At 44.7% G+C, this 18,311-nt stretch overlaps 1 protein-coding gene across 2 annotated transcripts in view; it reads right to left on the bottom strand.

The window, feature by feature from the left end:
* The window catches only part of LOC146026457 (uncharacterized), a 396,721-nt gene that overhangs the window by 39,976 nt on the left and 338,434 nt on the right, over positions 1 to 18,311 (bottom strand). The gene's annotated exons all lie outside the window — the stretch shown is intronic.

Here is an 18,311-nt window from a genome sequence, read left to right as displayed (position 1 = left end):
ATATTGGCCCAAAGAGAACTATTCTGGATACACACCCTCGATACAACATCACCGAGAGGTCTTAATGAAAAAACTTCATGGAATATCTGCCTGTGAACATCATCTCTTTTATCTATCTGGTTACCATTCCGGTCTTGCATGTGTCCATGTTTTACATTTTCTATGTATTTTTCACGTTTTTTTCATTCTTTCATGTTCTTTTCATTTCTTTCAAGTTTTTATCTTTTATTTTTTTATTTTTTATCTTTTATATTTATTTTTATTATTATTTTCCTATTTTTTCCTATTATTTACTTTTTATCGTTTATTTTTATTTTTTATCCTTTATTTTATTTTTATATTTATTATTTATTTTTATTTTTATTTTTATTTTTAATTTTATTCTTATTTCTATTTTTATTATTTATGTTTATTTATTTATTTATTCATTTTTATCTAGTTTTTCCTTTTAGTTTATTTTCATTATTATTTTATTTACTTTTTTCCAATTATTCTTTATATTATTATTCCTTATTATTGTTTTATGCAAGAAACGTTCTTTACAGTTCTACTGCCATATATAGTGTAATCACACCCCACATTGCAGTAGATTACGCATCTTTAGTAGAAATTACATGACACTTGATCCCTTTAATAAGTACTGGACTACCGTCCAGTCTTTTCAATACTTTAAGTACCCAAGGCAGAGCGCAAACGAGGCATACTGCAATTAGCGCTCCATAAGTTGGTTAACCTTAAATTGTGGCTACGGCCGCCCCCACACCCTTGCGATATGAGCAAGGTTGCTTACCTATCGGCTTCTATCATCACATTTTAATAAATCTTATTCTCACATATAGCACATACACACATTGCCCACGCAGCGCATGTTTTTAAATTACCCGTTTTTTAACTTATTTTACACATGGCTAGCACGCCGCACAGCATACCTCACTTATTTATAAATTATTCACACATCCCGTCTGCCTATTTTTTCAGACGGAACCCAACGGCTGACACCGCACTACTCTGACAGCGGCTGCTGTCATGGCAACAGGAGACGCTGGCTCGTGCGTCCTTACAGCAGGGAAAACGTCCCGAGACGTCTCCTTGACAACCATAAGACGCAGCAGCACAGATAGTTCCGGGACGCCAACGGAAGTACCGTCCTCCCCCGCAGCGGCTCATTACCAGACACCAGGTATTTAAACACTGTCTTACTGCACAGATATTGTTCTTGTTTTTGTTGTCCTGCACCCCCACTACCCTGTTGGTCGTCCTGAGGAAGGGGATCACTCCCCGAAACTGTTGACACCTATGACCTGATTTTCTGCACGTTTTACCTGTTATGCTTTGAATATAATTGATTTTGCACCAAATCCGGAGAGTGCCGCCTCGTGATTCCACAGTTGTGGATCCAAAGCTACTTTTATATATATATATATATATATATATACTAGGTGATTCATCGCGCCCTTCGGGCGCTCTTCAGACCATCGTAAGGGGCTGCGCCCCCTTAATTTGTGAACATTTGTATATGAGAAAGATGGTTAGAATTGTATGAAAGATGGCCTGTATTGCAACTTGAGTTATAGGTGAAATATTTTAAATATAGAGCATATGATGTGGAAGGGGGTGTGTATTGTATTGTTTTGTTTAATTAAAAAGTGGTTACAGAGTAAGATGTACATTGATAGTGTGGATGGTACAGTGACATTTGTGGGTGTGGGGGGGGGGCTGTGTGTGCATGTTGTTTAGGTGTGTGTGTGCAATAGTATAGTAGGGTGTTTCTGAGTCAGCGGCTCCCCACTGGCGGAGGTCACGACACAGGAAAACAGGAGGCTGGGTAGTGATAGGGGTGTGTGGGCATAAGGTGGACTAAAGAGGAGGGTGGGAGATACTGTGCAGCTTCTGCCAGTGGGTGAGGGTCCAGCGTGGCAGTACAGGAGTACAGGATGGTGGCCCTTAGTCAGTGTCTCCTCCTACTGGGTGGGAGTTCGGGTGCATGTGAGCAGGAGGCTGGGCTATGAGGCATGATAGGGGCATGTGGGCAAAACAGCGTCAGCGACTCCCCAGTGGTGGAAGTTACGGTTCAGGAGAGCAGGAAGCTGGGTAGTGATAGGGGTGTGTGAGTATACGGGGGACTAAAGAGGGGCTTAGGGGTGCCGTGAATTGCGGGAGGGGCGCGGGGGGTGCCGTGAATCAAGGGAGGGAGGGGGCGCAGGTGTCGGCGAATCGCGGGAGAGGGCGGGGGTCCGCAAAGCGTGGGAGGGGGCGTGAATTGCGCGAGGGGGGGTTGCGAATCGTGGGAGGGGGGGGTGCGCGGGGGGTCAGTGAATTGCGGGGGGGGGGGGCACGGGGCGCGATGAATCACCTAGTTGGTTATATATTCTTGTAGAAGGATGGTAGGATGTTGCTGTCATTCAGAATGCATTTACATAAACAGTAATAGTAGCAGAAAAAGGTCTGACTTAAAACACCTACAGTAAACAGGTGTTATATATTATACAAAGAATTGGTTGATGATGTGTAGGTTGACGTGCACATAGTTCATAGTTGTCACTGGAAAAAAATTGCTACAAGAAAAAATCAACACAGAAAGTTCAACACATGTAAATGTTGACATAAGTGTGGCAGTTCATCGGTGTCCATGTTGACACATGAGAATGAATATGAAAACATTCAAAAAAAGAAAAATAAATCTTCAAAAACTCATGTCAACCTTTTTCATTGTCGACCATAGCCGTGCCAGTGTTTTGCATGTGCCATTTAATCCTGGGGATGCCGTGAATCGCACGCGGGGGTGGGGGGGAGGGAGGAGGTGAGGGGTGTCTGCGAATCACGGGAGGAGGGGTCGTGGGTGGATGCCGTGAATTGCGGGAGGGGAGGTCGGGTGCCGCAAATCGTGGGATGGGGGGGGGCGGGGGGTTGCAGTGAATCATGGGAGGGTGGGGGGCAGGGGGTTGCCGCAATGACAGGAGGGGGGGTCAGGGGTGGGGAATCGCGGTAGGGGGGGTCATGGGGGGCACCGTGAACCGCGGGAGGGGGGGCCTGGGGGGTTGGCGCGAATCGTGGGAGGGGGGGTCGCGGGGTGCGGCGAATCGCAGGAGGGGGGGTGTCACGGGGTGGGGCCGCGAATCACGGGAGTCACCTGGGGTGCCGCGAATTGCGGGGGGGTGTGCTGCAAATCGCGGGAGGGGGGTCGCGGGGGGTGCCGCGAATCGCCACAAGAAAAAATTAACACAGAAAGGTCAACACATGTAAATGTTGACATAAGTGTGGCACTTCATTGGTGTCCATGTCGACACATGAGAATGAATATGAAAACATTGAAAAAGTGAAAAATAAATCTTGTCAACCTTTTTCATTGTCGACCATAGCCATGTCAGTGTTTTGCATGTGCCATTTAATCGTGGGGATGCCGTGAATGGGGGGGGGGGAGGGAGGTGCATACCCAACATGACCCTCTCCAGGAGGGACACATTGCTCTGTTTCTGGACTTTCTTCTTAATTTATGGATTAACATCACCTGTGCTTAAACACCTTTCTTATCAATTACCCTGTTTAAAATGACAGGTGATGACAATCATAAATTAAGATGGAAGTCCACAAACAGAGCATTCTGTCCCTCCTGGAGAGGGTCATGTTGGGAGGTATGGAGGTGTGGGGCGCTCACCTGGTGTGTCTGGTGAGTAGCTGTGTCTTTGCTGTGTAACATGGAAAGGCAGAGGGTGTCTGGCACTGTCTGTGGGCTCACTGGGCTGGTTCTCTGTCATGTGAGTCAGTCATGTGAGTCAGAGGCTCCACCCAGCGTTATAGCTCCAGACACACTTTGAGTGACAGATGTAGCCAAATATATAAGAGATATATATATATAGTGACAATGGGTCATGGAATATGACCAGGCCGGCACTCAGGAGACTCACAACCAGTGAAATAAAGACACTACACCATGGCCGGTGTGGTCAACGTTTCTGAGGCGATTTATTGCCTCTTTCGTCAGGACATACAGTGTACAAAAGAAAATCACACATTAAGTAGCTTACCCGACACACAGTCACCTCCCACGTGCGTCCACGCCGCTCACGGCGGTTGTCCCGCTGACGTCATAACAGTGCTGCACGCTTCTGTCAGTCAGCAGACTGCCCCGGGGGCGTCTGGATGCCTAAATCAGTTGCTATAGAAACCACTTTGAAACAGAACAAATACACACTATAAGAAGTTGCTTCATGTCACATTTGCATTGTATCAATATATGAAAAGAATAAATAATTAGATTTGGCAATCAACAACAGTAAAGCAGAATGCGTACATGAAGAAAAATTGATACATATGGTAATAGGCTCACAATGTTACAAAAAACATCTAAGAGACAAGAGCTCATTCATCCCCCCAGGGTGGACAGTTTGGAGCCTGTCTATCCATTGGGCTTCGCGTTGTAGCAATATTTTATTGCGATCACCTCCCCTTACAGAGGGTGGTATCCAATCTATGATCTTACATCTAAGGGAAGCAATGGAATGATTGAACTCCCTGCAGTGTCTGGCCACTGGCTGGTCATTGGCAGTACCTTCTAAGGCAGGGGTGTCAAACTCAAATTCATCGGGGGCCGCATCAGCAGTTTGGTCACCCTCAAAGGGCCGGTTGTATCTGTAGGACTATGTGTCCACTCTTTATTATCATAAATTATTGTCACTGCATTCAATTATTGTATACTCAGCAGTAGCATTTCCCTCCTGCTATTGCTGTGAACTGCAGTGCATTAGGGCACACGCTGCCTGCACGGGGGGGCAGCACTCAGTCTTAGGGCATATGTCCTGCTTATTATCATGGGACACAGCAATTAATGATGGGCTGCAATGTGCCAGTGCACACACACACACATAGGCAGAGAGTTTGACACTTACCCGCTCTGATGTGTCCACTCCAGTCTGAGCTGCTCCACCACCAAGGACACAGCTGCGCTCTCACACACTCTCCTGTGAGTAGCGCTCCTCACTCCAGGAGTGGGGGGGCAGCGTGCTCCCGGTCACTGTGCAGTGCACACTCAGCAGTAAGTGACCTGGAGCGCACAGCAGCAGCACCATTCACCACGACGGACCTGCTCTTTCCTCTCTCTGGCTCCTATACAGCAGGTGGGAGTGGAGGAGGGGTTGATGACCGGCGGCACTGCGCTAAAGGGCAGACGTTCTCTGGCTTGTAGGCTGCCGCGCATGCGCTGAAGAGGCGGCTTTCTTGTTAAAAAAAAAAATAGAGAATAAAAGGTGAAGGCTGGCGGCGGCTGCGCGGGCCACATGAAGAGGTCTGGCCGGCCGGATTTGGCCCGCGGGCCTTGTGTTTGACACCCCTGTTCTAAGGCTTTTCTGATGTTTGATCTGTGCAGGGCAAAACGTTCCTTGAACGTACGGATTGTTTTCCCCACATACAGTTTGCCGCAGGGGCATTTTATATATATATATATATATATATATATATATATATATATATATATATATATATATATATATACATAAACAAAATTAACCCTTTCCCTGCACTATATGTCAATTCGGGCAGCACCTCTATAAGTCCCCACCTTTAGTGGGGGAAGGGATAGACAAAGAAAGAAGTATATAGGGTGCGCCTATAATTGTGCCACCACCAGCATACAATGCAACAATTCGCTGAATAGAAAAACAATTTTTTAATAAAATTTTCTTGTATGAAATGTACACAATTTCTTTGCAGCAGATAGTAGTCCAATATTTCAAGATTTCATACATTTGTAGAATGAGCATCAGTCATTTCGACTTCATCAGGGGTTACGAATCAATAATCTGTTTATAGGAAATTAATCGGTCAATGAATATCCGTTTACTTAGGTTCCTTACAATTGTAAAGATTCGCTCGAATCCAATAGTAGTCACAATAAGGTGTGGATCAGAATAAAGGCTGTTAAGATAATTTTTAGCTTGAAATATGAAAATGGATCAGAAGCAGTGGTCCAAGACTCCTAATCCTCTCTAAAGCTGCAAGCTTTAGGAGTCTTGGACCACTGCTTCTGATCCATCTTCATATTTCAAGCTAAAAACGATCTTAACAGCCTTTATTCTGAGCCACACCTTACAAAAAACTAACCTTAGAATATCTCTGTGTGTGTGTGTACATGTGGTAGGCCAGTAGGGAATATAGATTGTAAGCTCCACTGGGGCAGAGACTGATGTGAGTGTTCAAATATTCTCTGTAAAGCTCTGTGGCATCAGAGGCGTAGCAAGGGCGGTGCCACCGGAGCAGACAGCAAGGCGCCGGAGCTGTGCCGGCACCGCCAGCTTGCACGCTTCCCCGCCCGCTCCTTCACCCGCTCCCCCGCTCCGCTGTGTCCGGGAGAAGTGTTACTATGTAAATTCATATCTCCCGCTGGACCGTGCTAGCCAATAGGCGCTTGCAGTCCAGCAGCCAATCAACTGGTGGCTGCTGGACCGCGAGCGCCTATTGGCTAGTGCGGTCCAGCGGGAGATATGAATTTTACATAGTAACACTTCTCCCAGACACAGTGGGTGGGGAGCTGGGAGCGGGCAGGCCAAGCGACAGGGGAGGGGGTGCACGCATGCTGCATCTGTCAGCCCCCTGATGGCTCGGGCATTGGGTAAGGTGTACTCTCTCCTACACACTACTGCTCCCACCCTCCCTCCCTCCTGCACACTACTGCTCCCACCCTCCCTCCCTCCTGCACACTACTGCTCCCACCCTCCCTCCCTCCTGCACACTACTGCTCCCACCCTCCTGCACACTACTCCTACCCTCCCTCCCTCCTGCACACTACTGCTCCCACCCTCCCTCCGTCCTGCACACTACTGCTCTCTCCCTCCTGCACACTACTGCTCCCACCCTCCTACACACTACTGCTCCCTCCCTCCTGCATACTACTGCTCCCACCCTCCCTCCCTCCTGCACACTACTGCTCCCTCCTTCCCTGCTGCACACTACTACTGGCGGTGCATTGAAAATAGCAGCCGGTAGTGGGCTGCTGCACAGTTCTGTCCCCCTTGGCAACGAGCAAATTCAGTCCCCCTTGGCATCGAGCATGAAGCCCCTTGGCATCGAGCATGAAGCCCCTGGCATTGAACATGTAGGTAAGTGGCACTTATATGTAAAATGTGTAATGGGCATTGCGGAGTGTTATATAGTATGTCATGGGCATTCCGGAGTGTTATATAGTATGTCATGGGCATTGAGGAGTGTTATATAGTATGTCATGGGCATTGCGGAGTGTTATATAGTATGTCATGGGCATTGCGGAGTGTTATATAGTATGTCATGGGCATTGCTTGAGTGTTATATAGTATGTCATGGGCATTGCGGAGTGTTATATAGTATGTCATGGGCATTGCGGAGTGTTATATAGTATGTCATGGGCATTGCGGAGTGTTATATAGTATGTCATGGGCATTGCGGAGTGTTATATAGTATGTCATGGGCATTGCGGAGTGTTATAAAGTATGCAATGGGCATCATGTATGGGCGTATGTTTAATTGGAATTACAAAGTTCACTAAAATGTGCAATGGGCATTACGGTGTGTGTGGTATAATGTTGGCCGTGCCCGCTTTTCACTGCGCAGGAGCCTCACCTACTACAAATTGGGGGGGGATGGGGGGCGCGAAACATGCCCTTGCTCCAGGCGCCATGGCACCTAGCTACACCACTGTATGGCATATGTGTGCGCTATATAAATAACTGGTAACAAATAAATAAATAATAAGGGGTACGGGAACGAAAAAAGGTCGGGTACCACTCCCCTAGTGTAACGGAACCATTCCAGACCTTTCACTTTGGGTCTTTCTTACATCTGCAGTGTAGTGCGTACCTCCCAACTGTTCAGAGCAGTGGGGAATAGACACTGTGCTCAAGTGCACAGCATCTATTCAGTCAAAAAGAAGGGGCGGGGGTATGGCCAGAACCTTACACAGCACTGACCATGCCCCCATAGTGATGGCATCCCTGCGAGGCCATGCCACCTTCAGCAGAGGCAAAATCCCCTTTTAGGGCGCGTGAGCATCCCGAGCTATGGGAATCCAATGGGAGGTGTGGTGTAGTGTATTATTAGTAATACATTTTAATGTATATTAGACCCGTAATGGCCCTTTTTTTGTCTACTGTTTGCACTAGGAGCCATGTTGTCTAAAAACAGCACTGCTTGTAAGGACACATGTCATGACTTACAGATATTATATACAAAGATATTGCAAAAGAATATTGTTAAATGACTGTATTAGCCTAGAGCACATTCATTTCTTTCTGAGCAGTTTTCCTATTTATCAAATAAATTCATAATCTAATATAGGATTTCTTTTTACAATTGACATAATCTGTGCATGTTGCACAACTTCACAAAAAAAACATAATGTTGAGCAATTGCTGATACATTCCACATTATCACTCACAGGAACGGGAAGGAAAGCGCAACATAACTTCATATGAAAAAAGAAAATTGAAGGGCCCCATACATTAGGCCAACAAGTCGGACCTACAGTAATTTCTCCTGAGTTACCCTGACAGCTGCCCGGCAAAATTTGGCACTGGATGACATGTATTCAAGTGCCTATTCTTACAATTATTATATTTATGCATGTCATGATTGATAGATTGGGTACTTATGTAGTATCTGGGCTGCCGATTTCTAAATCGGGTCGGATCGGGAGATCGCATCGCATCGCATGCGACCATGCGATTCGATGCGATGCGATGCGATGCGATGACCCGATTTTTCCATAGGAATCAATGTTAAAATGGACTGAGTCCATTTTAACATGGAATTCAATGGGAAAAATGGGTCCTTTTCATACCCCTACTATCCAAGTGGGCATGGAGTTGGATATAAACCTGTGGCGAGCGTAGCGAGCCACCGAGCCCGAAGCGTGGCGAGCGAAGCGAGCCCCGCGAGGGGACGAATACCGTCCCCTCGCGGGGCTCGCTTCGCTCGCCACGCTTCGGGCTCGGTGGCTCGCTACGCTCGCCACAGGTTTATATCCAACTCCATGCCCACTTGGATAGTAGGGGTATGAAAAGGACCCATTTTTCCATAGGAATCATTTTAACATTGATTCCTATGGAAAAATCGGGTCATCGCATCCGATATCGGATGCGATGCGATGCGATGCGATGCGATATCGCATCGCATCGCATCTGATTGTATGCCTTAACTTAAGGCATACAATCAAAAAATCGGCAGCCCAGATACTACATAAGTACCATAGATTGTTTTACCTGAGCAATTAATGCCTTCATGGCACTCGCTGGGCAGGGCAGCTAGCAGCGGCAGGAGGACCATATAGTGATCTGCGGATCACGCCACTGGGACCCACAAGACAGGAGGCCACAGCCGGATGCTCAGACAGTCACGCTGTGCCGGCAGCCTACATGACTGCACCATCCGACCACATCTGATCACCAGACACCAGCAGTGGGCGGGCGGCGGGCCTACAAACAAAGACTAACGAGGTGATGACATCAGCGGCAGGCCTATCTTTTGATTTAATTTTTTTTTCACATTCTGCCGCCGCTGTCCGCAGTGTCTGCTCAGCGCTTCCTGGATACTGCAGACTGCCCACCTCATACGATGCTGCACCTGCAGCCCGGACCCCACACTGCAACCACAGCCTGGACCCCATGCTGCACCTGCAGCCTGGACCCCATGCTGCACCCGCAGCCCAGACTACACGCTGTCCACCTCCTTCACATAGTTGTGTGCCAGCAGTGCTTCACCGCTGGCACACACCTCTGGATCAACACATCCTGGGTGCTAAACCCTGTTGGGTTCGATCTGTAGGGTCCGGCACGATACGCATGGGACCGCGCATCGGGTTGGATGGGGTGTCAAACACATCCAGTTTGGGCCGATTTCTTGGGCCGATCAGTCTTAATCGTGGGAAATCGGCCACATGTTACATTTGCCCCACCTGCAGTGCAGCATGGTTTTGTCCATCTGCAAACAAAAAGTGCCCTGTGATCAGGTCTGAATTAGGACCATAGGGCCTGATTCAGCTTAGATCAGAAGGCGCGAATTTGGCCCTGTTCCGATGGGTCTGTGCATGCATGTATTAGCACATGTGCAGATCCCCTGTGCGAAGGCCTTCGATGAGTATCACACTCGCTGAGGTGTTCCCACAGGAAGGGGAGGGAGGGGGCTGGTGGACACCTGCCCGAAGCAGGGGAATTCCCAGAGTTTTATGGGCACCCTCATCAAAACGATGGTCGTTACCCTGGGAATGCAGGAGGGTGGATAATTGCTCGGGGCAGGCAGACGTCAGCGCCCGCCCCGTCTTTGGTGATCTGTGGAGGAAATAAAAGTCAGGCAGGAGAAATCATTCAATGATTTGCAACTTGAATTCTTCAGCTAGTTGCCACTTGCACATCCCCATGTGTTAGAGAACACATCACCTTGCATGGCAGCAATTGGATTTGGACGCTGGGTGGGGGGGGGGGATTTGACTTTTCAACGTGGCGGCAGGGTGGTGTAAAAAACAACGGTACTTGTGTAGTTTCACGGCGCCAGTATGGCGCCGTGCGTCTGAGTCCCCTTGCGGGGCTCGCTTCGCTTGCCCACGCTGCGGGCTCGGTGGTTAGCTACGCTCGCCACACTATTTAAAATCAACTCCATGCCAACATGGATAGTGGAGGTATGAACTATCCATGTTAGCATGGAGTTAAGTTACTTTTTTTAACATAGTTTGTGGCGAGCGTAGAACCCAGAAGTAGCTAGCCAGTCAGCTCCTACCTGCCATGTCACATACTGTGTTTGAAAAATGTCAGACAAAATCTGATTGGCTGGCTGTTTATTATTCTCCATTTTATAACTTTTGAAGCTTAGTGCATCTGGCCCACTATCTTAAGTGTGGCTTAGGCATACAATAATGCATAGGCATTACCGTACTTGAATTGACCCCTTCAGAGAGTCTATACTGGAAATTCATTCAGCTGTCCTGAAAGCTAATGATATTGGGTGTTGTGATGATGGGACACAACTATGCAGAACACTGCATACACCAAGACCACTGACAATCAAGATTCTTCACCTTAACGTACTAGCTAGATATATATATTCACCTGGAGAGTTTTATTTAAATATTGCTTTCAGAATTTATAGGGGTTATATTAATAGTTATATTTATATGAATTAAAGTTTATGTTGACATATGGAACAGCCAGCATCTTGTCCTGATTTAATGAAGTATAAATACATACTGTAGGGCCAGATTCTATTACCCTGGGGCTTCTGCTGAAACAGCTTCCAGCGGCTACGCGGGACACGGTCTCTCTAACTGATTTCTGCTTACACACTAGGGAGGTAACTCGCATCTAATTAAATCTGCCCCATTAGTTTTAGTTTGGGTATATTACTCGTTTTAACTCCTTAACATTAAATCTTTGTTACTAATAGTCCAAAAGTGGTTTTAAATATATATTTGTAACTGATACAGAATTTGTTTGCACTCTGGAACAACTTTTATTTTAAAGTGAGCCCTTAAATAATCAAAATATTTATCCAAAGTACTTTGGGATCTTTAGACAGAGAACATCCCAAATAGATCATTTTATTCTGTTTGTATTATTTAACTACATTTTACATACAGGATATAGAGGAGAAAAGAGATTGTCCCGATAAGCCACAAACTTAGATGTAATAACATTTATGAGCTTAGACAAAGGAAAATAACCCAGAGTGTTAAGAAAGTAACAATGCTACTACTACTACTACTACTACTCAGTGCCATATTAAGCCTTCGGGGGGCCCGGGACACTTTAGACAGGGGGGCCCCTTGCACTTGTCATTACTGGCCGCAAACTGCATGGGAGATTATTACACTGTCAAAACACAGTGTAAAGACAGTATAAACTTGGTCAATGGGTAACTGCAGGGGATATATATATCCACATATACACACACACATACACATACATACATACATACATACATACATACCTACCACATGAAAAGCCTGTGTTTGTCCCTCTGCACCTTACACTGTAGGAGACCTCACAGTCCCAGTGCTGCCTCTGATTAAAAACCCTCCCATGTCTAGGCGGCTGCTGCTGCTGCTGTTCTCCATGAGCCTGAGAAGCATGTAATGAGCTCCACCAATTAGAGCTCAGCACAAACATCTCAGCCTCTGCCCTTTGGTGCAAAGTGTCATGGCACTTAGTCAACTCCCAGTAATGGGAACACACTTGTGCAATCAGTGTGCCTTGGCTCCCGATGCTCAGCACCATTAATCATTGTCACATTGGCAGATAGGTGAAGCTGCAGCACTACTCCACTCCCATGCACAAAACCTTTAGCTATTTTTTTTTAAAATACATGCCAACCACAGGGGGCCCCTAGCAAGAGGGGGGCCCAGGGGTACTGACCCCTTGTGCCCCCATTATAATCTGGCCCTGCTACTACTACTACTACCACTACTTCTAATACCAGTGGGGTAAGTTCATCTCAGTTGCCTGGAGGCAAGATATATATTGGTGCCACCCCCCCCCCCCCCATACACAACCATATATATATATATATATATATATATATATATATATATATATATATATATATGCATGTTCTGAAATATATGTTTTTTTATCTATCTATCTATCTATCTATCTAAAGAGAACACATATATTTCAGATCTCAGCCACATCATGCCGTCGGCAGATGAGTCCATTGCTTTCCAGAGTTACGCCTCTGACTACTACTAATAATAATAAGGATAATAATAATAGGTTTAGTTTTTGTTATGGTAGATCTAGCCCTGAATCTTGCTGCCATAAGGTAGGGGGACTGATGATTGCCATCTATTGGACTCCTGAGCAGCTATCACATATTATAGTACAGAGATTACAACCCGTCGGGGCCTCTGTACAGAGAATAACAGTTCAGGATGGAAACCAAGGTTTTATGCAAGGCTGTAAACAAAATTATAATTGTTTAAAGCAGGAGACCTGCCTGGGCGATTTTTAAACAAGGGAATTCATCCATAACATTGCAAGTTTTTTATACTGTGAGAGCTTCATTAAACGTAGGTATAAAGTTCAGACTATTTCATGGTGAATTTATGGACTGCGGTGTTATTCTTTAACATGAAAAGCTGCATATATTTTAAATTACAGTAGTAGTGCTTGCAGTAATAAATAATACCATTTTAATAAGACTACGAGAAACCAATTCTGTATCGCCAACAATGAGATTTCTCACCTATAATTGAAAATGGGAAATTTCGGAAGCCATTTCTTCATTATTAATTCATAGTTTTAGTTTATTCTTGTGTAATTGTTAGTTCTTTTTATGGATGGAGATGAAGAGAAATCAGACGGTTTCATACAGTATATCATGCTTCTTAAAAGGTGAATTACTATTGTGAATTTTGATTACAATAAGAAGGAGAACTACTTAGATTTTTTTAATTTTAATTTATAATTGCTGATAGTATATGATATCTTACAACATTTTCATTGGTATTTAAAAAAATAAACTAATATAAATAGTTAATCATTAGATGGATCTAATATAACATTTAAATTATCATATCACTTTTAAAATTTGTATGAGTTTAATAATGTCTGGGTCTGGTTTAATAATGAGTAGGGCTTGAGCTGGTCTTGTAAGTCTGTGTGGCGGCTTTTAGGTCCAAAGTGGAGGGCACACTGGTGCAGGTTGTACCTGGGGCTGGTTCGGATAGTACCAAGGGACCCACCTACTTTCACCATTCAGCCTTGGATCTATCCGGACCAGCCCCAGGTACAACCTGCACCAGCATGCCTGCCACTTTGGGCCTGAAACCCGCCACAAGTACAACTCAAGCCGAACCTCCATGGGGGACTTGACCAGGTTATATACCCAGCTTAAAGAGGAAAAGATGCGCAGTGTAACGCCTACACATATGGTGGACGGTAATATTTTCTATCCATCTAATTTCATCTTGGCTTATTTGAACAAGCTTCCTGGGGCATTATAGGAATAGTCTAAATTCAAAATTACCAAAAACTATGGGCCAGATGCACTAAGCTTCAAATGTGATAAAATGGAGAGTGATAAACAGCCAGCCAATCAGCTAATGTCTGACATTTTTTTAAACAAAGTCTGTGACATGGCAGGTAGGAGCCGATTGGGTGTTTTTTTATCGCTCTCCATTTTATCACTTTTGAAGCTTAATGCATCTAGCCCTATGAGTGCAATGTATTTTATTACTCATTTTAAACATGTTTTTGAATGATTCATGGATATTGGCAAACATATCTGTTTATGTGTTTATTAAATTTAATTAATTGTAAATTCAGTCCAATTGTGTAAATACTATTTTTTAATCTTTGAGTGCTTCTACCATTTCGCAAAGTGTAGATCTCCAAAGTGTAGATCTCCAGCCAGGGCTGGACTGGCCATCGGGATCTTCTGGCAAATGGCAAATGCCTAAAAGCTGATGCCCAGATGGGCTGATTTGTCCATCCAGTTTTTTTGAAAATGGCAGCCCCGCCTCCCAATCAGCGCACAGAGAGACAACGGCGAGTCTAGTGGCTCTCTGTGCGCCGATCGGGTCCAGGAGAGATGGGGGCGTAAAATGTGGCCATTCCCCACACTAAAGCACACCAGGAACAGCAGCATGTGTGCGTGAGCATCTCCAACGTGTGCGCTTGCATAAATGCCAGGGCCGATTCTGAGGCCCAGTCCATCCCTGATTGTAGTCATGGATTCTAAAAAGCAATATAGCAGGACCCACTTTAGTAGCAGAAATGTGGATACGTTCTATAATAAAGCATATGTTTTAGGGAACATTAATGAAAACATTTAAGTAAAAGAAAATAGATGTGCACTGTAATATATATATTTTTATCTGGAAGAATTCCATAAACTTTCACAAAGGAAATCTGACAACCGAATCTATTTTGCTTGCATATTAAAACTAGAGAAGATGATTCTTATTTCTATATAACTTTAACTCATTGCAACATATTAATGTAAAATAAAAGAAAATTATGATAATAACTATTAAATTTGTGCCTGGTTTCATCCGGGCAAAGGTTTATTTGGCGGAACATTCTACCCCGTTCGGAGTTGAATTTTGAAAAATCCCTGTATTTTGGTTGGCTGAAATAACTGTCAGTTTCCAAACCACCCAGCAGATCACACGTTCTAGGTCACCATGCATGTGCACAGGGAGAATTCACCAACAATGCCAAAATTTATCTGCATATCTATAGACCTAGACCTTTAACTTGGGATATGGTGTGTCCTGTTCCGACATCATAGAAATAGGTCACTAATAATAAGTCAACCTTCTATTAATATATAGATAACCCAGGGGAATACAACCCAAGGGGAATACAACCTGAACTGTGCAAGACACCATCTGTATTCAGTACAGTACGAGTCTCCAACAAAATCCTTTATCTGGTGGATCGCTAAGTAATATATACTTAACTATGGGTTTATATTTTCTCTTTTCAAAAGTGCAATTACTGTACATGGCTGAAGTGCGTATTTCAACTTTTCATGTGAACATTTGTTTGTTATTACTAAATATTTGTAATATTTCAGTATGAATCAGACCAGAAAATAGCGCTGTGGTGGCCAAACAAAATGGACACACCTGGGGTAATATACACACAATCCTGGCATCCAGAACATCATTTGCTTAAATAATGAATAATTCTGTACCAGATCGTGTACAAGCTCTATTAGGAGAAGGGAAACATGAAGGGTCAGAAATCACACTCCTACACACAAGGGCCCTATTAAAGTAAGGGACAAAACCACACTGTTCTTTTTTCAGATTGTTTTAAGCTATTAAGTATAAATGTCATACATTCCAAAGAAATTCATATATTTTATTCTTCAGTGTATTGTTATGTTTCCAAGAACTTATTCCATTTTCTGCAGCTGCTTCTCTCAGAGCGCAAAGGAAGATGCTTTTGAAGAGATTCCAAAAGTCACGTGACACAGTGATAACATATTGCAAGATTTTATCTATAATGCTAATAGCGGTTTCCAGTTACAGAGATGCAGCATCTTAATTTTAGAAACTCATTTGCTGTTAAAAGAAAAATCCATTAAAAAAAAAATAATGTTTTTTTTTCTTCAGAATATAACAATCTCACTAGAGATTTTTGAAGGCCTGTGGTACTCACCACAAGAAAGTCACTAATACATACTAATGAGTCTAAGAGGCAACTATTTAACATCACAAATAAAACTACTCTTCCTTTTGGCTAAGATCAAGTGTAGTGGGTGTGGTATGAGCTGCCGAAAGGTGGGATTCCGACGGCCAGGATTCTAACAGGGGGTGAGCGCAACAAAGACCCTTGCAGGCTGAGCTTGCCGTGCTGTGGGCTCAGTGGCTAGCTGCACTCGCCACGGGTTCTATTCTCCCTCTATGGGGGTCGTGGACCCTCACTGGGGAGAATAGCCCCAGTTGCGATCCTGACTGTCGGACTTTTAACAGTTGGGTAAAGTATGTGTTCTTATCAGTGGGTCTGAACCGACTGCTGGTAGGGAATAGGGAAAAACTGGGCTTAGAACCTGCTCTAATGCTGGGGGCTGTTTGAGAGCCTCGGACATGAAATGGAGAAAATACCTACTCCCTGGCCGGGGGTTTGAGCAGGGGCTTGTGGTAGGTATGGGAGAAACACTGGGTGCTTTTATTCCAGGGGTTTGGGGCCTCTGATGGAGAGCAACGAAAAGCCTGATTTACATCCATTCCTATGCTGGAGGTTGGACCGGACCCTAGATGTAGATCGGATAACCGATTGGTCCTCTGCCTGAAGCCTGAGGTGCTATGTGCTCCTGATGCGGCCTTAACCATGGGTTCCTGTAAATGCATAGGTACTGTCACATTGTATGTGCATGACACTTTGCACTGAGCAATTTCAGGAGGCATTTTTTAACACTATCTTGACTTTATGACTGGGGATGATTTATTACTATTTACTAGTGTGTCTGCACTTTTTTTCCACTGCCCCTCCCCTTTTTGTGCTTTTCATATGTAGGTCATGCGTTGCCAGGGCTTTTTGGTATAACATATATGGACTGCCTTATCCCCTCATCATCAAGGCTCTCTTCCTGGGGGGAGAGCCAAAGTCTCTGAGTTGTGCCTGTGAAAGCTTTGGCCGTCCTTGGGTAGAATGGGGTGACCCCGAGCCATAATGCAGAGGGAAGTCCAATGACCCTTGCTCCTTTGAGGTCGGGGATGGGGTCCCTCTAAGCTTCAGCGTCAGTAGGTTTTTTCGCTATGAGGGATTCGCGGAGTAATGGGGACCTTCTCCTTTTGGAGAGGGCCTAAAGTCCTATGCCCCCAGCACGTTTTTGTTCATGTTCACAAGTCAGCACTTCGGGCTTCAAGTAAAATAATAAAAATCACAGATTAAGCTAGACATATATGACAAGAAACCTAAAATAATCTGGAGAGAATAATCAAAAATGGCCATAGTCTATACTACCAGGGCTTGCATCAGAAATTGTGGGGCCTGGGACTGTCAAAATTGGCATATCCCCCAACCACCTCTCACTCCCTGCAGCCCCCATAACTGAATAGTGTGGGCACCAGGTGCTGGTCTGGAATCAAGGATGCAGGCCATTAGGTGGTGTCACTAGGCAGGACCGCGGTGGACCGGAACCCTAGCAGTAACACATGGCAGGAGCCTGGAGCAGAAAACCATAGAAGGACAGCAAAGGCAGTCGTTTCAAATTTGGAACTCACACATGGCATTATATGGGAAGCAGTGGCAGATCCTGATTGGATGATGGTCTTTGTTTGTGGCTACCTCCAAATTCAAAATACAACCAGTGCTGTCCCTCCACAACTGCCATGCAGGCCCCATCTCTGTTTTGGTCTCAGGACTGGAGTCCCCACAGTCCCCTGAATCCCCCGATGCCAGCCCTGAATACTACAAAGAGATATTGCCCCAGACTGGCATTGCAACTGGCATTAATGTGTCTCCAAACTCATAGTCACTTCTGTATGTCCGAGCCTTGAGAAACTACTCCAGGTGAAATGGGATAAGAAAAGTTCTCTGACATAAACAAACAAAATTAAAATAATTATTTGCCTTTGAAAGTGGTATTTAACATGTAAAGTAGCCAATTAAAATGTTGAAAATGTACTTTTGTAGTTGTCTCTTTAATGCAATTTACCTGTAGAACGCGTGGGAGTCTGAGGGTTATATTTATTAAAGTTTGTTTTTGTTTCTAATTATAAGTTCAATTTAAATTGTCTGAATCTAGATAAAATTGACATTCCTTTTCACTCATCAAATCCCAAAAATGTCATAATTGTATTTACGTACATCTCAGAATCAGGTCCAAAGCTCAATAGTGACTAT

The sequence above is a fragment of the Crinia signifera genome, chromosome 8 (genome assembly GCF_055691185.1).
Source record: "Crinia signifera chromosome 8, ASM5569118v1, whole genome shotgun sequence".
Lineage (NCBI taxonomy): Eukaryota > Metazoa > Chordata > Amphibia > Anura > Myobatrachidae > Crinia > Crinia signifera.
Note: the sequence above shows the minus strand (reverse complement) of the source record. Positions and strands in the feature narration are given on the sequence as shown.